This window comes from Crocodylus siamensis, chromosome 7, assembly GCF_052110815.1.
Source record: "Crocodylus siamensis isolate JL-2025a chromosome 7, ASM5211081v1, whole genome shotgun sequence".
Taxonomy (NCBI): Eukaryota; Metazoa; Chordata; order Crocodylia; family Crocodylidae; genus Crocodylus; species Crocodylus siamensis.
Window position 1 is genome coordinate 35565998 of NC_143401.1, and position 22597 is coordinate 35588594.

Genomic DNA, 22597 nt, shown 5'->3' on the forward strand with positions numbered 1-22597 from the left:
TGTGCCTCCCAAAGCCACCCAAAACCAGAACCTGGCTGGCCGGAGGCACATTCTGACTGCCAGCCGGTCTTCCTGCTGCGGCTGCAGCTCCCTTACCCTCCCCAGGTAAGGTTGTTGGGGCCAGCAACTTCTCCTACCCCATCCAGGATAACCTATCACCAAATGTAACATCTCCATCAACTCGTGGTTGCATTTGCTCTTACTCTTACAATCAGTATTTTCTGGTACTGTTTTTAGGTGGTTTCTCCAATTAAAGCAAGTATGAATGTTGAAGACAGTAGTAGTTAAAGATACTGTTTGAATAAAGCCAATCACAGCTCTTAGCTGCATTAAAATGCCTGTTGTCTGTTAGAATGCCCTAATGCAAATTGCTTGTAGCCCTGTTCTGCCTCAAGTTGAACAAGTCAAACACTCATCAGTCCCTCTTGTATCAAGAACCTAGCTCCTCTGGTGTATTAATCCTGGTCTAAGCTCCGATGTTGTACCAATTTAGCTAATTCAGAGTGTAGTTAGTCCTCATAGTGTGAAGGCAGGTCAGAGTGGCAACTTGGGCCAGGTACAGACATTACAGTTTTACCAGTATAAGTGATTGGAAATTGGTTTATACCCATAACAGAACAGAAATTGGGCATACAAAACTAGTTTAAATCTATAACAGAACAGAAATTTGGCGCACAGACTGGTTTAAAAATGGCAGAACCCAGACTAAGATTTGCTCCCCCAAGAGGCTAACATGTCTTCTGTTCACTATCAATGAACTCATTCAGAAAGGCATGTACTTTTGTAGCCTGCAGAAGCTCATGTTTCTTTCAAGGAGTCAGCTAATTCAGGAACTTGCCTTTTCCTGATTGTGTCTGTTTTTACTGAACAATGGTGTGGGCACAGTGAAACCAGCGTAAATTACTTTGCATAGGGTGCAGACAGACAGAAGTTACAATTTTCGTCTGATCTGGCCACAGAAAGCAGTTTATAGCTATGACCAAACACAAACACATGGGTGCCAACAGCTTAAAAATGGCTGATTGGGTGAAAACCTGACCCTTCATTGCATGAGGTATCAGATAAAGATGTTACAAAATACATCTTTTGTAACTTGTGTCTGCTGAGCCCCCAGTCTATTTTCAAAATGGGAGGAAAGAAAGGGAGCAAGGGAGTTCAGTCTGGGGGGTTTTCACTCCTCCCCATCAAAGCATGGGGGACAGGTGAATTGCAACCCCCTCCCTGCGGTGGGGGTGGCTTCAATTCACCCACCCCACCCTTTATTACCAGAGCTCCCTCCCTTGCCTTTTCCCTCTTCCATTCTGAAAATGGAGCGCTGGCAGAGAGCCTGGCCATTGCCACGGGAACCTGGCTGCAGGCTCCCAGCCCAGCTAGGTTTCCCTTTCCCCTGAACCAACAGTGACCTTCTTTGCAAAAACCTTTCTGAGTTACAGCTTGGAGCTGCAGTTCTGTCTGCACCCATAATTTACAGGAGCAAATTGTATAAGCAGTACAGTTGCCCATATTCAAGTGGAACAAGTTCTCTAGTGTAGAGAACATTTACACAAGCTGCATTTGGTGGGGGGAGGAGGAGGCAGGGGGACAGGCTCTACTGTGAGAACATAGACTCCTCTAATGGTTTTGCCACAAAAGAGTTTTGACTCTGCTGCTGCCTCAGAAAATCTGCATCCAAAAAGGGACTTAGTATGACACATCCTGGCCCCAGTTTCAGCCAGAAGTGCTTTCAGGACCACAGATGTTTTCACATCTCCTGGGGTGCCCTTTAACCCCACATCCCTTTCTGCCACCTGCTGCTTGAGCACTGAGGACAGACTGACATGCTAAAAAGGTCACATTTCTGACCTATGCTGCCTCAACTTTCCCTGCCTCACTTTGGTCTTTCCAGTTTTTAGTAGAGGAGATTTTTTTTCCAGCTGGAAAAATCACAGCCTTGTCTGGTCACATGCACAGAAAAGACGGTTCCCTCCTTTCTAGAAGAGGTGTGCTTGTTTGGTCAGGTGCTTTGAAATCGCACTTAATCTGATGCTAAAAGATTACTCTTGTTTTCATAACATTTTTGTTATCATAAGAAATTAGTAGCCATATGCTGAGGTACAAACAAGAAAAAGAAATCAGAACAATACCCTGCATCTTAAAGCCAAGAACGCAGCTTGTACTCAGCTCATTAGCTGAGGCACCAAAGCCCCTTATCCACAGGAAGCTTTAGATAAAGAGTTGCTGTGAAGGTGAAGCTTAAGTTCCTATCTGGCCATTTACATGCATCACCCATTGGATGCTTGGGAATGGGTGGATCCCGACAGGATGCATTGGTGTGGCTACGTTCACTTTTGAATCAGACTGAGCCGTAGGAGCCTCTGAGTGTGGAGGAAAGGAGCCAGGCTGCAACGTGCTTGCCACAGAGCCTGCTATTGGAAGCATGAGGGGGGCTAGCACAGGTGCTACCTGGGGATGGGGAAGGCAGAAGCAGTAGTGATGGTCCCCAGAGGAGCAGTCAGAGGTGCCACTGGAATAGCTGGAGCAGATGCAGGGTGTTGAACAGGGGAGGAGTCTTAATGAATGAAATTTCATTAATTAAACATGTATGGATTAAAAATCCACCCTCGTTACCTGACATTATCAGGTGATCAAGGGATATCTATGTCAAACATATTACTGGCCATCACCAGCATGAGGAGAGGCAGCTGAGACCAGTGGTAATGTGTAGGGGGTGGCTCTCACATGTGCTCAGGCTCCAGTTACGTCAGCTGAAGCAAGTTTACATACAGTGGAGCAAAAGCAAAACTGCCATAGCACTTTGCAAAAGCAAAGCGAACCACAAATGAAGTTTGCTCCATAGGAGGGCCATCAAGCTGCAAAGGGCGAAGTTTGCAAACGGTGTGGAAGCGCACACAAGCCTAGAGCCTGCCCAGCTTTTGGAGAAACTTGTTACAAATGCTCTGGAGTGAACCACTTTGCAAAAATGTGGAAATTAAAGGGAGAGGCTCCAAAGTCTGCAAAATGAGTCAGTACCCTATATATGGGCACAATGTCTTCAAAGCAGCTCTCACAAACCTTTGATAACCAGAATGCCTGGTATAGCACAGTTATGATTGCTGGCTTGCCAGTTTATTTTAAGTTAGATACTTGAGCAGAAGCAAACACTATTCCAGTAGATGTAGCAAAGGCTTTGCAAGGAAAAGTAAGTAAGACTCAAACTCATGTTCCATTACTTGCGTTTGGCAGTGCATGCATCAAACTAAAAGGTGCAATCATTGCACACTCCAAATCTGGTGCAAATGAATGTGATTTAAATGTTTACATAGCCGACAACAGTGACCCACCAGTAGTTGGTAGGGTGGCATGCACTATCTCAGACCTCATCAGAAGAGTCCATGGAATGGCCCTGACAACACGTGCAGCCAAGCTGAACCTTCTTAAACTATACCTGGACGTTTTCGAAGGGTTGGGCCAATTTTCTGCTACCCACTACATCTATGTTGACCCAGCGGTACCACCAATGGTGCATGGGTGTAGTAAAATTCCCTATGCAACCTTAGGCAAATTGAAGACTGCCCTTGAAATGCTGGAAGCTATGAGAGTCATTACGAAGGTGACTAAGACCACACCCTGGGTCACCAGCCGTTGTGATAACACAAAAGAAGGATGGTTCGCTATGGCTTTGTTTAGACCCACAAGACCTCAACAAGAGGATGTGCGAAAGAATTTGTCAGGTAAAAGCTGTTCACCATTATTGATGAAAAGGATGGCTGCTGGCAAATCAAACTGGACAAGGAATCGGCAGAGCTGGGGGATGGTTCCACTTCAGTTGTCTTCCCTTTGGTATTAAGTCAGCTAGTGAAGTATTCCAACAGTAGAATCATGAGTACCCGCCGCATGCTCGGCGGCAAACCCGGAAGTGGACCAGAAGTACTTCTGGTCCACTTCCAGGTCCACTGCTGAGCACCCCCAGCTCAGCGATCAGCCACGGGGGGACTCTGGGTGCCCTTCCCCTCCCCCCGAACCAGGAGACACTAGTTGCCGAGCCAAGGGGTGCAGGGATGGCCCCCACAAAAATTAAAAAAATATGTATATGGCACCCAGGTAAGGGTCCAGTCAGACCACAAACCCCTGGAAGCGATTTTTGCGAAGCCCATAGGAAAGGCTCCAGCACAGCTGCCAAGAAAATAATCATCCCATCTGGTGTGAGGACCAACATGTTGACATTGTTTCACTTGCCCCATCAAGGCAAACAAAGGTCAAAAGTGTGAGCTCGACAAATGTATTGGCCTCAGCTGAATGCCCACATCAAGCAATGGATTGCAAATTGCACACCTTGTCAAGAGCTCCAACCCAGTACTCAGAGAGAGCCCATGATCTCACATAAGATCCCAAACCTGCCTTGGCTAAAACTGGCAGTGGACATTTTTTACGTACAGGGACAGTCTTATTTGATAATAATTGACTATTACTCCAAGTACCCTGAAGTTTTGCACTTGCCTGACAGGACAGCCAGCATGGTAATAGCCAAAATCAAGTCTATTTGCTCACCATGGCATACCTAAAGAAATTGTTTGTGATCATGTGCCATTTGCAAGTCATATGATGAAACAATTTGCAACTGACTGAGGCATAACCATCACCCATTCTAGTCCAGGTTATCCACAATCCAATGGTCAGGTTGAACGCATGGTTCAGACTATCAAATCAATGTTTAAGAAGATTTTGCAGGTTGGCTCAGATCTATACTTGGCTTTACTCAATCTGAGGAAAACACCCATTACCAGTCTTGAGTATGCTCCAGCACAGCTTCTGAGATGGAAACTTTTGCACAGTACTCTCCCTGCTACAATGGTGGTGCTAACTCCAAGACTACCTCCCAGAAGATGTGGAACCTTTAAAGGCACCAAGGACGCACTATGCCCACATGTCTGCATTCTTGCCACCTCTACGAGAGGGCGAGAAAGTGAAGATGCAAACAAGTACAGGTTGGACTATAGGTTTCATAGATTTCATAGATTTCATAGACTTTAGGGCTGGAAGGGACCTCGGGAGATCATCGAGTCCAGCCCCCTGCCCAAAGGGCAGGAAGTCAGCTGGGGTCATAGGATCCCAGCAAGATAAGCATCCAATTTACTCTTGAAGGTGTTCAATGTAGGTGCTTGAACCACCTCCGCTGGCAGGCTGTTCCAGACCTTGGGGGCTCGGACAGTAAAGAAATTCTTCCTTATGTCCAGCCTGAAACGGTCTTGCAGGAGTTTGTGACCGTTCGACCTTGTCATCCCTTGGGGCGCTCTGGTGAACAGACGTTCCCCCAGTCCTGGTGGTCACCCCTGATAAACTTATAGGTGGCCATCAGATCACCCCTGAGCCTGCGCTTTTCCAGGCTAAAGAGTCCCATGGCTCTCAGCCTGTCATCGTAAGATCTGTTTTCCTGACCTCTGATCATGCGCGTGGCTCTCCTCTGGACTCTCTCAAGCTTCTCCACATCCTTTTTGAATTGTGGAGCCCAAAACTGGACGCAGTACTCCAGCTGCGGCCTCACCAAGGCCGAGTACAAGGGGAGAATGACGTCCTGGGATTTGCTCGAGAAGCATCTATGGATGCACGCCAGCATTTTGGTCGCTTTACTAGCCGCAGCATCGCATTGGAGGCTCATGTTCATCTTGTGGTCAATGATGACCCCAAGTCTTTTTCTTCTGTAGTGCTAACCAACGTAGCACTGCCAAGCCTATAAGGGTGCTGCAGGTTTTTCCTCCCAAGGTGACGTGTGGGGGGCAGGGCACAGGAGGGCACATGCCCCCCCCCCCCGAGATTGGCTGCCACCGGCTTCAGCAGGGGGTCGCTGCTTGTCACCTGCTTCTCCCCTTGCCACCAATGCAGCTGGCGGCATCTGTGGGCAGTCCCTGCTTGCTGCTCCCTTTCCCCCACACCGCTGCTGGTGTCTGTGGGCAGTCCCTGCTCGACACCGCCAACACCAACGGCAGTGGCTGTGGGCAGGCCCTGCTTGCCACTCACCGCCATGGTGCCCCCTCAGTCTCGGGAGGTACCAGTCATTCATGGGTTGGATACTAGTGTCCATTATGGCAAAAAGGGATGAACCGCATTCCTACATGGTAAAAAAACTCCAGCGGTAATGTCTACAAGAGAAACAGAAGACAGTGAAGGAAAGATTACTCATCAGTACCAGCAGAACAAGTTGGTGCACCTCAAGAGACAGCAGCAGAACAAGCATCAGAAGTAAAGCCAGACTACTAAGAGTAAGAGTTTCATTACATTTCAGAGGATCCACCTGTACCTACAGAGACACCCGATGGCACCACACAAACTAAGAGTGGGCATGTGGTGAAGTTGCCTGTGAAGTACAAGGACTGTGTAATGGGATAGGGGTAAAGGCTAGACCCCTTTGGTGAGCCAAGTGCTAGCAACCTCTGGCTCCATGATCCCAAAATATTCGGAGTTAAAGCAGCTACTGATGAACATTCAGCTACTTAAGAGGGAGCTCCCAGAGTAAAGAGGGGGGATGTGGTATACAGAATGTACCTGTAAGGGGCCTGCAGTGGAACGTTCCAGTCTTGCCCTGATGCCCAGTGGCTGCAGTTTGTTGGTGGTGGGTTGTTGTTCTCTCTGCAAGCTGTGAGTGTGCGTGTTGCTGAATCCTGTTCCTAATAAAGTTAAAGCTGTTTGCCATCCCACCAGTCTCTGCTGAATGCTGACTCAAGGACATAACCCCAGGGGCATGGAGGTCTGAGTGAGTACCCCATCGCAGGAACCCAGTGGCCAAAGGCAAACACTATAGGAGGAAGTGAAGAGGGGGAATGGACTGATCATCCCCAATCCATACCATAGTCTTGTAAAGACTGCTGATTCTTTTGACTATTCCCCACCCCAACAATTGTACACTACATTGTAAAGCCAACAACTACACAGGGGTAAGGTGGATAAGGGGGCATGGGGTGGCTCCTCCAGGCCTGCAGCTCAGCCTCACAGCACAATTTGCCTGCCTGCCCTGTCTGCACCCAGGCTGGGAGAGGACTGCCCAGCTCAGTGTGAGATGTAGCCCTGGGAAGCCAGGGAGCTGGTGAGTTCCGGCGGCACCTTAGGAGGCTGGAAGTGCCCCACTCCTGCCAAGCCAGGGAGGGGTGACCTGCCCATCAAGCTGGAGCAGCCCCATGTTGGCCAGACCAGGGTCATACTAATTAATCATTTAACAATTGTAATTACAACAGGTTAAATGGATATTTTTAATCAGTATTTACATCTCTAGAAGGAGAGCATTTACCTCTTTCCACAGCATACTTCTGTTCTCTCATGGCAGGCTAGTGTGTCAAGGCACACCCTTTGGGAATCACCGGCCTAAAAAAAACTCCTGTCAGATTCTAATTCTCAGCAATTACTTCTCTTAAGCCATTTAGACTTTGATCCTCCCCCACGTGCCAAAGAAACTCACTGTTTGTCACTTTTGACTATTCCCCACCTCAGCAATTGTATACTACATTGTAAAGCCAACAACTACATAGGGGTAAGGTGGAGATAAAAAAACCCCCCAAGATTTGATCTCTCTATCAGGATATCAGGAGTCAGAGTTAATTTGACTTGGAGATCAGGAGTCCCGTAATTGCCCTGGTATAATAGATAAGAAATACATTGTACATCAAATACCACAATGCATATTAAACTTAAGGGCCATAAAGCTAAATACAGCTTGATGCTACCTATCTGTAGAGACTACACATACCTTATCACTATCAGTAAAACAAACTCAAGAAAACATACATGAAATCCCACAAACTCCCCACATCATAGTGGAGGTTGTAACACTAGATTCCACCACAATGAGGAATGCAGCCTACTTAGGCCCCTGCATTATTGCATTAAGTGCTGAGGCTTCCTATATACTGCAGTGGGAGACATACTGAAATGAGCCACAATGCCAGCATGCTGGGTGGGAAGTTGCATATAGTTGTTAGCTCAAAGGAAAAACTGTGCAGGGGTGATTCTTGAATTCTACCACTCTGAAGCACTTTAGCACTACAGAGAAGTGTCTGCATACTCTTGAGATCCATCACCTGGAGTCCTGTGCTGAAGGTAAGCATGTTGTCTTTCAAAAACTAAACAGGATCATTGTTTTCTTTAAAAAAACATATGTGGGGGACAAAAAGGGACTACTGCCCCCTTTTCGTACAATGGGCTAGTTTACAGCACTCACAGTAATGTCAACTCTCATGAAAAAAATTACAAGGACTCCTGATTTCCAAGTCAGATTAACTCTGACTCCTGATAGATCAAATCTCCGGATTTTTTCATCTGGTAGAGAGCACCAAGCTGATAAGTGTGGAGGGGAAGGGGCAGAGGGAAAGGGAAGGGTGTGGGGGGCAGGCAGATCGAGGCCCTCCCAGTGAGGGAGGGAGTGGAGCAGGGGCTCGGGGGAATGGGGCCACAGGGCCTGGGCAAGTTATACAACAGAGTTGTGGGCGGCTGTCTGTCTATGTGTCTATGTATGTGTATGTGTTTGTCTGTGTCTGCCCCTCTCTCCTAAGTCACAGCCCTGCCCCCACCCCCTGCCAGCCCTGCTGCTGCCCCTCACTCCTGACTCACAGTACCTCGCATCCTGCCAGGGTGTGTGGGGACCACCCCCTCCCTGGGCTCCAAATCCCCCCCCACACAGCTCTCTGCACCTTAATAAATAACTCCCCTCCCCACACACTTAAAAATAGCATCTCATGATTTACATTCCAAATCTCTTGATTTTTAAGAGTTTATCTCATGATTTTTGATACAGTGGGGTTGGCAATACAGCACTCAGGATGCAGGATATAAGAGTTGTGACTAATGTTTCCTCCTTTTCCTGAAAGATTTAACATTCAAAAACTTTATCTAACTGTATCCTAACTACATAGTTGGTCCAATAAAAGATATCACCCCAAGAAATCCTTGTCTCTCACATAATTCTGAACTTCCACAGCTGTATCAGTCTTTCATAGATTTCATAGACATTAGGGCTGGAAGGGACCTTGGAAGATCACTGAGTCCAGCTCCCTGCCCGAGGGGCATGAAATCAGCTGGGGTCATGGGATCCCAGCAAGATAAGCATCCAAATTTCTCTTGAAGGTGTTCAATGTAGGTGCTTGAACCACCTTCAGTGGCAGGTTGTTCCAGACCTTGGGGGCTCAGACAGTAAAGAAATTCTTCCTTATGTCCAGCCTGAAATGTTCTTGTAGTACTTTATGACTGTTCAACCTCATCATCCCTTGGGACACTCTGGTGAACAAACGTTTCCCCAGATCCTGGTGGTCACCCCTGATAAACTTATAGGTGGCCATCAGATCACCCCTAAGCCTGTGCTTTTCCAAGCTAAAGAGCCCCATGGCTCTCAGCTTGTCATCATAAAGTCTGTTTTCCTGACCTTTGACCATGCACGTGGCTCTTCGCTGGACTCTCTCAAGCTTCTCCACATCCCTTTTGAATTGTGGGGCCCAAAACTGGACGCAGTACTCCAGATGCGGCCTCACCAAGGCCAAGTACAAGGGGAGTATGACGTCCTGGAATTTGCTTGAGAAGCATCTATGGATGCAAGCCAGCGTTTTGCTTGCTTTACTAGCCGCAGTATCACACTGAAGGCTCATGTTCATCTTGTGGTCAATGATGACCCCAAGTCTCTTTCTTCTGTAGTGCTAGCCAGTGTAGCACTGATGAACCTATAAGGATGCTGCAGTTTTTTCCTCCCAAGGTGGAGAAGCTTGCATTTTTTGGTGTTTAAACACCATCAGGTTCTTGTCTACCCATTTCCTGAACCTGTCCAGGTCAGCCTGGATCGCCCTCCTGTCTTTGGGTATGGATGCTTTGCCCCAGAGTTTGGTGTCATTGGTAAACTTGGCCAGTCCGCTTCTGACTCCAATGTCCACATCATTAATGAATATGTTGAACAATATGGGTCCAAGGACAGAGCCTTGAGGGACCCCACTGGTCACAGGGCACCATGACAATTGACTTCCGTCTATTACCACCCTCTGGGTCTGACCATGGAGCCAGTTCTCCAGCCAGCGGATCATGGTGTACCCAAGGCCACAGTTGGCCAGTTTTGCCAAGAGGTGATCGTGGGATACCAGACCAAAGGCTTTTTTAAGATATATGACATCAATCTCTTCTCCCTTGTCCAGGTGATAGGTCACCTGGTCGTAAAAGGAAATGAGATTGGTTAAGCAAGACCTACCCATAACAAACCCATGCTGGCTATCCCTCAGGATGTTTGCATCAGCCAGTCCATTAAGGATGGCCTCTTTAATAAGCTTTTCTAAGACCTTCCCCAGAATAGAGGTCAGGTTGATGGGCCTGTAGTTTGCTGGATCGACTTTCCTCCCTTTCTTGAAGATAGGCACCACATTGGCCTTCTTCCAGTCTTCGGGCACTTCACTAGAGCCCCAGTTCTCAAAGATCCATGTCAGAGGCTGGGCTATGATGCTCGCCAGCTTCTTGAGTACCCTGGGGTATAGATTGTCAGGACCATCTGACTTGAAGGTATCCAGCCTCTCAAGGTGTTCCTTCAGGAGGTCAGCATTGATGGAAAGCAGAGAATCATCTTCATCCAGACCTCCCTGTCCCATAATGGGCATGGGTGTCCCATGGGACTGATGAAAGACTGACGCAAAGTACCCATTTAATAGGTTGGCTTTTTCCTGGGAGTCAGTTGTCAGATGTCCCATCTGGTTTAGTAGGGGTCCAATGTTGCCCTTGCTTTTCCTCCAGCTCCCCACATATCTGAAAAAGGACTTTTTATTGTCCTTGATACTCAAAGCTAGTTGGCATTCCGTTGCAGCCTTGGCTTTTCTGGTTTGCTCTCTGCAGGACCGGACCAGTGCAATCTTATTCTATGAAGGACTGTTTATGCATCTTATAAGAAACAGTCAGTGGTTAAAAAATAACAGTCCTTGCATCAGGGACAGATCTCTCCCCTCCAAAAAACTTTGAGGTCAAAACATAAAGTATTATGGAGTTTGGGTACCACCAAGACTACATAATTGAAGCAGGGGATTTTGGAAATGCAATTTTGGAATCAGATGCTTAAATTCTGCCTAATGTGTTTTTTGTTTGTTTGTTTGTTTGTTTTTTGGTTGTGACCTAAATCCTATAATTTTGGTGGCAGAAAATGATGGTTTTAGAGCTGTGGGTTACAGGTTTAAATCCTGCTGCTGACCCATGGGGTGCAGACAGACATGCAGGTCCCTGCTCTAACTCATGGTATTTCACAGAAAGCACCATGAGTTACAACACAGGTGGGCAATTATTTTAGCTGGAGGGCTCCTTAATGAGTTTTGTTGAGCTGTTGAGGACCACAAGGGTAGCCACACCCCTTGACAGGTCCTACTCCCTGCTCACCATCTTGGGACCAGAGGTCCTATCCCTGACCCCCCGATCTTTGCCACATGAAATCCCTCCCTTTCCCCAAGAAGTACTCCTTCTGGGGGGGAGCTGCCCTCTAGAAACCAGAAAAAAATCATTCTAAAAAATTAAACATCTACTATAACATATTTTAATTTTATTAAAAAACATGTGTGCTGATGTATGTGTGTTTGCATAGTGTATCCAGAGGCCATTGCATAATAGCTCAAAATACAGTGTTACTTTTGTATATTGTGTGTGGGGAGTAAGGGGGTGTATGTGTGGGGTGTGTGGTTGGGGAACTGTATAGCTGGGCGTGTGTGTGGTGGAGTGTGGTGGGTATGGGTGTATGTGTAGGATGTGGGTCTGGGATATGTGGCTGGAGTGGGGGATACATGGGGGTGTGGGAGGGTGCGTGTGAGTTCCAAGAGCTGCAGTGGTGGCAATGAGTGGAGCCAGTCCACCTGGCTCCATAGCGCACAGCTCCCATGCTCCTGACCCAGTCCCTGGCCATATGTGGTGGCACCAAGTGGGACCAGCCTGACCCAACCCCATAGTGCACAGCTCCCATGCTCCTGTCCATTTCCCTGGCTGCACGTGGTGGCAGCATGCCAGGCCAGCCCTGCTGGTCCCAAAGAACACCTTAGTCCTGTGCTCCTGTCTTAGTCCTTAGCTGCACATGGTGGCAGCAAGAGGGACCAGCCCAACCCAGCCCCATAGTATGCAGCTCCCTCAATCCTACCCAAGTGCATGGCCACATGTGGCAGCAGCATGTGGGGCCACCCCCCCGCCCCATAGCACACAGCTCCCACATTCCTGCCTGTGTCCCTGGCCACATGTGGCAGCAGTGAGCACGACCAGCTTAACCAAGCTCCATAGTGCACAGCTCCCACTCTCCTGCCCAAGTCCCTAGCCGCAAGTAGTGGCAGTATGTGGCCCCAAAGTGTGCAGCTCCTACACTAACATCTGAGTCCCTGGCCACATGTGGGAGCAGCAAGCAGGACCAGCCTGATGCAGCCCCATAGTGTTCAGCTCCCATGCTGCCACCTGAGTCCCTGACCACATGGGTTATGAGCATCAGCTGACATGAACAGACCCAAGAGCTCTATTTCCAACTCAGGATATACAGTGTTTTCGTTAAAGCCCTCAACCTTAAAGTCCTGAATACAAACCCCTAAATTTCATAGGCTAAGTACAGACAGTCAAAAAGCCCAAGGCTGAATTGATTCAGTCTTTGCAGGTTAGTCTAAACTGCAAAGATTAAACTGAGAAGCAAGTGAACAGACATTCACTGTTGTTTCAGGTAATGCAGCCACATGCCTGCAGTGGCTCAAACCAGAAGCTGGGGGGCACTAGGGCATGCCTCCCAGCCTGCTAGCCACTGCCAAAGGTAAGGGACTGAGGCTCCAAGGCCTTTCCCTCCTCCCTGCTCAAGTGGAAGTGGCATGGCCAGGCCCCAGCCTGGGACTAGCATACTGATGCCAGGGGATGGGGCACTTAACCCCCCCCACCATTGCCTGCATGAGACCCCAGCTTGAGTTTGCCTGGGCAGGGGAACAGTGCGTAGCCCCTTCACTCCCTGCTCAAGAAGGGGAGGAGGGCAGCCCCTGACAGGTTATTCCTCACTTGCTGCTAAAGTGGAAGGGGCACGGGACAGGATGGGGGAGAAAGCCTGGGAGAGACTGTCCCCCAGGCAAATCCTGGCTGGGATTGGAGGCCAGGGAGGAAGTTTGCTTATGGAGGCAGTCCCTCTCAGGCTGTTGCCCCTCCCCGTCCCACAAGTCCCCTGCTCCCTGCTTGAGCAGAGAGCAGGGGGTATGGCTATGTCCTGGACCAAGGCCAGTGCACTGAGCGAGGGAAGGGGGTTTAAACCTCCTCCCTGGCCCCAGACCCCAGCCAAGGTTTGCCTGGGGGTCAGTCCCTCCCAGGCTTCCCCCCACCTCCACATGATCCTGCTCCTTCTGCTCCTGTAGCGAGCAGGCAATAGCCTGGCAGGGATTGCTATGCTTCTGCCAAGCAGACCCCAGCTAGGGTCCCGTGCTGGTGGCAGAGGGTTTTTAAACCCCCCTCCCTCCTCTCTACCTGAGTCTGCACTAGCCCACGTCCTGCCCCCTCTGCTGTAGTGGGGAAAAGTCTGACAGGGGCTGCCCCCACACGGGACAGGCCTGGATGTGTTCTCCAGCTGTCTCAACCTTGTCAGCCAGCCCTCATTACTCTGGCTAGGGAGCAGGGGGGTGGGGTCATCCCTGCTGTCTGGAGCAGACAGAACAGCACATCCCCAGGCTGCAAAGCATCCCGGGATGCTGGGGAACTATGATTTAGCTTGAACCAGGAAGCAGTCTGGGACAGCAGTTTCATAAACTGGTTTGACCTAAATCATAGATTTCATAGACATTGGGGCTAAAAGGGACCCCGAAAGATCATCGAGTCCAGCCCCCTGCCCCAGGGGCAGGAAGTCAGCAGGTATCATAGGATCCCAGCAAGATAAACATCCAATTGTGTCTTGAAGGCGTTCAAAGTGGGTGCTTGAACCACCTCCGGTGGCAGTCTATTCCAAACCTTGGGAGCTCGGACAGTAAATAAGTTCGTCCTTATGTCCAGTCTGAATTGGTCACGGCAGAGTTTGTGACTGTTTGACCTCATCATCCCTTGGGGCGCTCTGGTAAACACATTCCCCCAGATCCTGGTGAACACCCCTGATAAACGTATAGGTGGCCATCAGATCACCCCAGAGCCTGCGCTTTTCCAGTTAAGTCTGATACTACATTCAACCAGGTTTATCTTAAACCAGTTTCAGCCATTTTGAAACTGGTTTATGTGCACTGAACTTCTGTTTTATTACAGGTTAAAGCAGTTTTTGATCACTTGAGCTGGTTCATGTGTAACATCTGTCCCTAGCCATATTGGTAATTTTTAACTCTAGTGGTTTTAGTCATGAACTTTAAACTCTGAACTCCAAAGAGAGAAAAAATGTACATACGCACACATATCCAAGAAAGCTATCCAAGAACGTTTATAGGAATCTGTTTGAAGAGGCCAGTTGCAAGGAACTGAAAATGACCTCGGGAGTATGGAAGAAAAATAAAATGAATTTAGAAAGATAACTGAGTGTAGATGCCTCACTGGACAGGGCATGGTTGCGTGAAGGGTGTGAATTAACTTCTTTCTTAATATGCTCTTTACCTAAATACCAATGTAAAACATTACATTTAATACTTTAGTATTACTATTTGAATAGCTTGTGTTGATGGTTGCCACGCAACAACAGTGACCTCTGCTGGTCTACCTTCTAATCTTTATTTCCATTTGTCCCATTTATTTCTTTATATTTTCATAATATAGACTCACATGATTTGGTAACTCCTTTAAAAGCACACCCTTGATTTTTAAATCACACTGCAGTCTGAAATTGCTTTCTAACCTGGTTTATAAATAACACCCATGGCAAATGTTTATAACTTCATGAGATTAGAAGGTAAATTCTAGCTTTTCTGTTTGTTTACTCTGTTCTTTGGGGGCAAAAAGTACTTTGAAGTCAGCTTTGGTCTAATCGATTTCCCTTTGTTTGTTTGCAAAAGTGTGTTTCTTTTCCTACACGAAAACAGGGGTAAGAAAACACATTTTAAACAGGATAAGGTTGTGAAATCACTGAAAGCAGATGTAGTAGCTGAAACTCCTTTTACGTCATTCTTTTAAAAAATATTGATTAGATTTCCAGTTTGCACTGTTCTTTTAATTCATCTGGATACACTGTCAAGAGCAAAGGATGGGGTTTTTTTGCTTTGTTTTTTGCTTTCCATTTTCTACTTTTGTTTCACTTTGCCAGTAAAATAGTCCCATTGCTGTGACACAGCCTACAACTAGTACCATTTGCAGATACCTGAGACAAGTGTGCTAAAGGTTCCTTGCCTTTTCTCTGATTTATTTCCAGTAAAACAAGGGAGCACAAGCAATAAAAGGAAATCTACTGTGCTTGCCTTACTCATATTTTTGGGCCACTGGGTGTCACTAGTTCCCCAGCCGCAAGGGAGGTTAACACAGAACCTAACTTTTTTCCGCAGTAAAATATTTGCATATAAGCATTCTGGAAATGGAACACAATGTATTCCTGCTAGGTTAGAAGATGTGCAGGAGCCAATGAAAAGTGAATATTCCTGTCCTTATTTATTCTTAAAAGCAGAGCTGTTGGTGTGAATGGTACAGCTTGTCCATGTTATACATACCCTTATGAAATGGGCCTGGGAGGAAATTAATAATTTAATTTCAATGGAGAGTTACGATCAGGCTGATTTGGGACAACAGACTATGTAAGCCCTACTAATGTTTTATCAATCATTGTTTTGGATAGCCCTGTTTCCTTTAACAGACTACCTGGACCATAGGTTAATTTAGTGGACTGGATTAGGGCATTGGACTAGACAGCCTCCTGAGGTCTCTTCCAACCTTAATTTTCTATGATACTATGGTTTTCTATGATTAGTAGAGTCAACATTCCCATAGGAAGGCAGGAGGAAGATGGCCCAAGAAAAATGGAAAAGTATGGGCAAATGCAAAATAGCTAATCCCAGTTACAGGGTGCGAGTTAGCTGTTGGATTAATTCAGCCACAATACCAGCCTCCTTCTGGTAAAACTGAAGAAGGGGGCTCTTCAGCATGGAGAAAAGAATGCTCAGGGGGGCTTGGTGGCAGCCTATAAGTAGATAAGCCAGGTACACCAGGATCTGGGAGAACAGTTGTTCACTAGGGCTCCCCAAAGGATAACAAGGACCAATGGCCACAAACTTCTGGAAGGCCGATTCAGACTTGAGTATAAGGAAAAACTTCTTTACAGTCAGTGTGTCCAGGGTCTGAAACAGACTCCCCCCAGAGGTGGTGAAAGTACCTACTCTGGATTCATTCAAAAGGCATTTGGATGCTTATCTTGGATCATTTGACCCCAGCAGACTTCCTGCCTAAAGCAGGGGGGTTGGACTCAATTTTGAGAGGTCTCTTCCAGTCCTTAATGTATATGAAATCTGTTAAAAATGTATTCACTCCAGCCTATTCACCTAAGCAAATGCTTCTCATTTGGTAAAATAGCTGGGAAATGCTCCTGCTGCTGCCACCTGTATATAAGTGTGAGAGGCTAGGCTCATGTCATGGCAGACCTAAGGCCCCAGGTTGCTCCCATCTTGCCTTGCTGTATAAAAGTCAGTTCTTCAGGCTGCTGACCAGCCTGGAGAGTGAAGAAACAAGTTTCCTTAAGTCATACTAAGGTTGAGAAAGGAGACAATCCTTTCAAGACAAAGGTCAAAAACAAGACTAGAAAGAGAAGATGTTAATGGAAAATAATAAGCGATGAGAGCACATGGGGAAAACCATCAGAGAGACAAGGAAGCTGGGTGGTTGTCCAGAGAGAAAAACTGGTAAAAAGGAAAGAATACAAGTGCAGCATCTCTCACCAAGTTTCATCTCCTCCTGGAAGAGCTATGAGGTTGCTAGCAGGTAGCATCTCTTGCTGGCCAGAAGCTCCACTGACCATACAGTGCAGTGCAATACCAGAAAGGGAGAACCTGCAAAGTTGAGCAGATTTATCCCAGACTGGTAAGATCACCTCCCATAAACTCAGCCAGAAGGCTGGGGAATCTTTTCATCTTAGAGACCCTGGCAACCAAGAGAAATGACCTCTCCCCCCAGGAGTGTTGTCGCCTCCCACAAGGTTAAAGTAGGAGTTACTCTTTCCAGCAAGAAACCCCGAGGGTGCATTGTTTTGTTTGCTTCCAACAACAGAGCTTTTCCTTTTGTTTTCCAGTCTCGGACCCTCTCAGCTGCTCCTAGCTCACATTCTTTCTGCTCAAGGCTGGTAACAGCGTGGGAGATGTTTTAACACTTGGTATAAACAGCTACAGACTTGGGAGGTCTGGCAGGGGTTAATTATAAACCTTTGTCCCGGAGGCTCTGGAGAAGGCTGTGAGCCCTGCTTCCTCTCTGGCAGCCCACTGTCCTCCGGCGGTTGTGACACAGATGCAGGCTGCAGAATAACAGAAGGGTCAGAAGCCCGTGCGCGTGCGCGTGTGTAATGCCAGTGTGTGTGCGTGCGTGTGAGCTGCCTGAGGAAAGAACTGATGGACTCCTTCATAAATTGGACGTGACTCGAACCGCTGGGGGCAGGGGTATCTCATAGCTAAGTGCTGGGACCCCGCAGCAAATCCGGAGCCTTCGCAGGGAAGGGAGGGTACCGGCGGCAAGGCAGCCCGGCAGGCACGAGCGCTTCCTGGAAGCGCCTTTGTGGCGCTGGAGCCTGCGCGCAGGGGCAGGCGGGGCGAGGCAGGCGGCACTTCCTGTGCTGCCCGGAGCGAGCGCAGCCGGCGGCCGCGACGCGCGCCCCGCATGGAGTGACCGCGGCCGGGACAGCGCAGGCAGCACGCCCACCCGCCCGAATTGCTGCGAGTCCCAGGCGGGCCCCAGGCTGCTGCGGGGTGAGCCGGGCACGGCGCGGGGCGGGGGCCGCATCCGGATCCTCTCTTTTTCCGCTCCGCGCCTCTTTGTCCCGGGCTCCTCCCGGAGCGCTGTCGTGGGGCTGCGCCGGCCCCCGGCCGCTCCGCGGGCTTGCGCGGACCCAGCGCCCGGCGCGGGAGATCCTGGGCGGCGCCGCTTCACTGTCACGGGCCGGGGACAGAGCCCCGGGCTCCGCTGCCCTCATGCCCGGTGCCCCGCCAGCGTCAGCCCCGCGCGCTCCTCCCTCCCCGGTTGGAAGGGAGGAGAATCGGGGCAGTTGGGTTTGACCGGAGGGGGAGGGCTATTTTTTCCCCCCATCTTTCTCAAGGCCAGATCTGTTCTCGCTTCACTTGGGCAAAGCCCGAGAGCCCGGTTTCAGAGCTGGGCTGAGCAGAACTCCATCCTCAGGTCTGCGTGGCTGCGCTGCGGCCAAGTCCCTTCCTGCCCAGACCCACTGCTCGGGGCTTTGGATACCTGCATCCAGGCAGGCCCCGGGCCCTTGTTGTTCGCCTGCCCCCATCTTGCTCGACTCTGGTGCATGAGACACAGTCAGTGCACTGACCTGGGGTGTGGTTAACAATGCATGGAAGAAACTTTCTCTCACCCCACCCTTGTAAAAAAAATGAATCCACTTATAACTTCCGATGCCCTTTGAACCATTTCTTTTGACAGCTACAAGCCATTTGACTTGGTGTAAGGTGCTTGTGGGTAATGTCCCAATTTAAGAGGTGCAGTGTTTAGCAGGGCTTCTTAGGATTTTGTTTTCCCAAAGCTAACCCATGCTAACCTTTTAGCTGCACTAAAATTATAAATGTTAGGGAATTACAGCCTTGTTGAAAATCATTTGAAGAACAGTTTCCCCAGTGCCTTTATCTCTGATCCTCCAGTAGACTCTTGTGTGGGTGCTGAGCCTCATGGAAACCACAGTGGACTTTTGGGGCTCTCTTAAAGCACTAAGAATGGGATAGGATGTCCTGTAGCTGTACAGCCCTACAGCTCTGACTGTAATCTTAGTTTTGATGCACTGAACACACCCAAGTCGGTGAGTATGTGGGAGAGGAAAGGTGCTGTAGGGAGTGGTAATACTCTTCCCTCTGATTCAGTACTGAGACACAGTAGTGAGACACTAGCAAGGTTGGACCTGATGATGGGTTTAGTTCCCTTCTGACCCTAAGTACTATGATACTATGAAGGTAGCTGTGACTGGGCTCTCCTGCCTATAACTGTAAAGTGGAGGTCCAGCTGACTAAAGTAATTAAAGGTGCTTTTTGCAAATAGGACAGTTGTGTTCAGGATCAGTTTCAGTCTAATCTGGTTTATTTTGCCTAATTAAATTGCCCATGTGGTTTCAAATAGGGTTTTCCTCTTCATGCCCTCAACTAATGCTACCAAAGAGTGCTTAATAGCAGCCAAGGTTCAGCCCCCAAGAGGGGGGCTGAGTCATATCTATTAGGTCTTGTTTACATGAGAGAAGTCTTGGTGTAAACCGTTGCTGCTAGGAGAAGCTCATTGTAGTTGGTGGCTTCTTTGATTTAGTTTTTGTCTCTTGGGAAGGGATTTAAGATAAATAGAAAAAGCCACTTTTATGCTGTAATCCATGTCTACACAGTGGGGTGCTGTCCCTATATAACTACAGCATTTGTATAACTGGTAAACCTTTGTGCATGGACAAGGCACTGGAGCTTTATATCTGGAAGCTCAGTGCACAAATGAAGGCTTTAATTAACAGGATACTTCAGCACTTGCTTAAGTTGTATTGGGACTTGACTTATTAAAGTGATCCCATCCAGAATTTTCAGGATGAAGGATCTGAAATGTAAGATACGGTAATCTTTGTGCTTTGGTTTGTTAGTACTATTTATTATTTTTGTTTTGTCTTCTTTTTATCTCCAGTAAGGCCTGTGTGGGATGTGGTGGGCAGGGATTTTATGTGAATTTCTAAAGCAATGGTTTTCAGACTTCTTCGGCTGTGTACTGCTTTATTTGCAAAATACTGCTGCTCATAGCTGCCTACAGCCACCAGGTAGGAGCATGCTCAGTCCATAAGGAAGAGGCCTGACACTAACATTAACAGTAGCAACACTTACCACATGCTGACCAGTTAGCCACTCCACTGCTATTATTAAAATACTAAGCAATTGCCTGTCTGGGATGATGGGGGTGAGGGGAGTGGGCAGGGATGCAGCCCCATGCCCCCACCATGTCTGGACCCATTCCACCTTTACTTACTGCTGCTTGGGGTCCGGGCCTGTGGGAGGAGTGGGCCTAGGGCCGATGTAGGGGGGTGGGGAGAAGCCAGCCTGCTGTGGTGGCGGGAGCGGCAGGCTCAGGCTGACCTGGCAGTGGGGGAGGAACAGGAGGAGTGAGCTTGGAGCCAGTGTGGGGAGAGGAGGAGTGGGCGGGGGGGAGGGGAGAGGGAAGGAGCTCGCTCTGCTGCTGCATTGGGCTACTTCGGGCTGGGCCCGCTGCTCCCCCCCCCCCCACAGCGCCCACTTGTCCCTTGGCTCGGTTCTCCTCCCTCCACATAAGGCCCACTCCTCTCCTCCCCCTGCACCTCCCCCGCCGCTGCTACATTGGGCTGGTCCTGCTGCTCCCCCACCCACTCCCCACTTCCACTTGGGGTTCAGGCCCACTCCCTCATTCCCTGCCGCAGCAGCAGGGGTAGGGCAGGGGCGTGCACAGGCCCGCTTCTTCCTTCCCTGCCACCATGGTTGGCCTTGCAGGTGGCAATGACAGAAGGGGGGAGGGGCTGGCACCAGTGGCCTCGCCCCCCATGGCCCTTCGGCCCTGCTGTCCTCGCCCTCCTCCCCTCTGCTCCGTTGCCACCTGCAGGGAGCAGGGCAGGGGGGGAAGATGCTGCTGCCCCCCCACTCCTGCTCCGTCCCCTGTGTCCCCACCATTATGGCTGTGGGTTGCCACTAGTCCAAATGCTTCTTTGCACTCTGATTGGCTGTTTGTCAGACTTAGGCTTTTATCGTATTAGAATAGGCAAGTATCCCTTGGTAAAGCACAGTGTGTGCTTGGGGGTACACATGCCCTCGTTCTGAGTTCATCAACTACTGTTCTAAGGTATTTAAATACTGGAATATTTAGATAATAAGTAATTTTGGTTTAAATGATTGAATCTGGTGACTTAGATGTGGAAGAGAACATAAGGAAATTAAATTGCTAAGGAAAAATAATGAAGTCACAGGGTACTTCTGTAGAGTAAGTGTCCGATTTTAAGATTGATTTGACAGTTAGAACGACAGTCTCAGGTTATCCTCCTCAGTTCTGAATCCTCATGACATTTCTAGTGTTCCTGGCAATACTGGCATTAAATAGCTAAGATCATGCAAATAGCTTTAAATTCTTGTGAATGGATATTTGCATGATGCAGGATTTTTATTTGGGAGAGATTGTGTAGGAAATGTAATCTATTCATTTCGGACTGCTAAAAATGTAGTTAGGCTGCAGGGGAGGAAAAATCTTGCTGCTTTTGATGTTTGTGGGTGTTTTGGGGTATTTTTGCTTGCTTGCTTGTTTGTTTGTTTTTTGCTTTGTAACTTCTCTGTTTTCTTGAGAACACATGCCAAGGGCAGGCTTGGCTCAGGACTGGTGGTGTTGAGCACTGGATTATTAACACTGAGAGATATGGCGTTGGTTTATTTATAATATTAAACAAAAGGGCAGTTATTTTTTTGGAATAACTTGTATGCTGAATGCATGGTTTTTCTAGGAAAGCAAAACTTGTCTGTCTTTGAAATAGCAATTTTTGGGAAAGAATTCTTTTCTTACGCACATGCGCGCACACAAATATTTTTATAGCAGCACTGTGATATTCACTGAAACATCACAGGAGAATCAAATTATTGTTCTGGGTACCGTCATGCATGTTACCCATGTTGACTGGGCCTTTCCTTTGTGAGTGCTTCCACTGAAGCAAGTGTTTACATCTGGACCCATCCTTTCAGATGAGGAGACAGTTACAGACCTTTTAAGCCAGTGGTTGTCAACCTTCTTTGTACCAGGACCCATCTGTAAACACCGATGGCCAGTCCTGACCCAGTGCCCCTCAGCCCCGGCCCATCGCCCCCCAGCCCCCTAGGATCTGGGGTAGAGGATGGGTGTGTGGGGAGTGGAGGGGTCCCAAGCAGCCCCTTGCAGACTAGAACTCTGGCAGCCTACATGGGGAAAGCCCCTGTTTGCCACCTGTTTCTCATTTAAAGGAGAATCCATTTTTAAAGTTTGTTTGCAACCCGTCATATTCTTGTGACCCATTTTTGGGTTGTGACCCATTTTTGGTTGCTGTTTTAAGCAGTTTCTCCAAAATCGTAGTGACTCAATCACTGAAACGTTTTCTGATCCAGCAGCCTGATTTCTGAGCCATTGCTATTTCTGTGCTTGGGACGTGAGTATGTTTAAGTACCCTTGGCAGAACCCATGCTTTGGGACTATGAAGTATCTTGCCTAACTGCTAGTATAAATAGGAATACATTTGAGATTGTTCCGACTCCCTGCTCTGTTTTCCATTATTTCCAAGAACCACAGAATAGTTATAGTACAGGGTAATCTGAATTTACCTCCTGAACTGTAATGGGAAAACAGGGCCCTTAGGCCAGTTCCATCAAGGGAGGTGCTCTTGGGACAGTTTTTACCAATTTTAAGACCATTTAACACTGTGAGAGTTGCCTAAAATAGAAAAGCAGGCTGAGCCTATGGATTACACATTATGCATTAACACACTAATTATAGCATTTCCCTCTGGAAGTAAAGGTAAAAATCT

General features: G+C 48.2%; 1 protein-coding gene across 3 annotated transcripts in view; it reads left to right on the plus strand.

Annotated features, from left to right (window-relative positions):
• The first annotated feature begins 17412 nt into the window (after positions 1-17412).
• Positions 17413-22597, plus strand: part of TSPAN14 (tetraspanin 14) — an 87105-nt gene continuing 81920 nt past the window's right edge. Inside the window, exon 1 of one of the 3 annotated variants that reach the window (XM_090057781.1) lies at positions 17413-17813. The gene's annotated coding sequence lies outside the window, so the exon portion shown is untranslated. The remainder of the gene's footprint in view (positions 17814-22597) is intronic. The other 2 variants (XM_090057779.1, XM_090057778.1) reach the window with 2 other exon arrangements.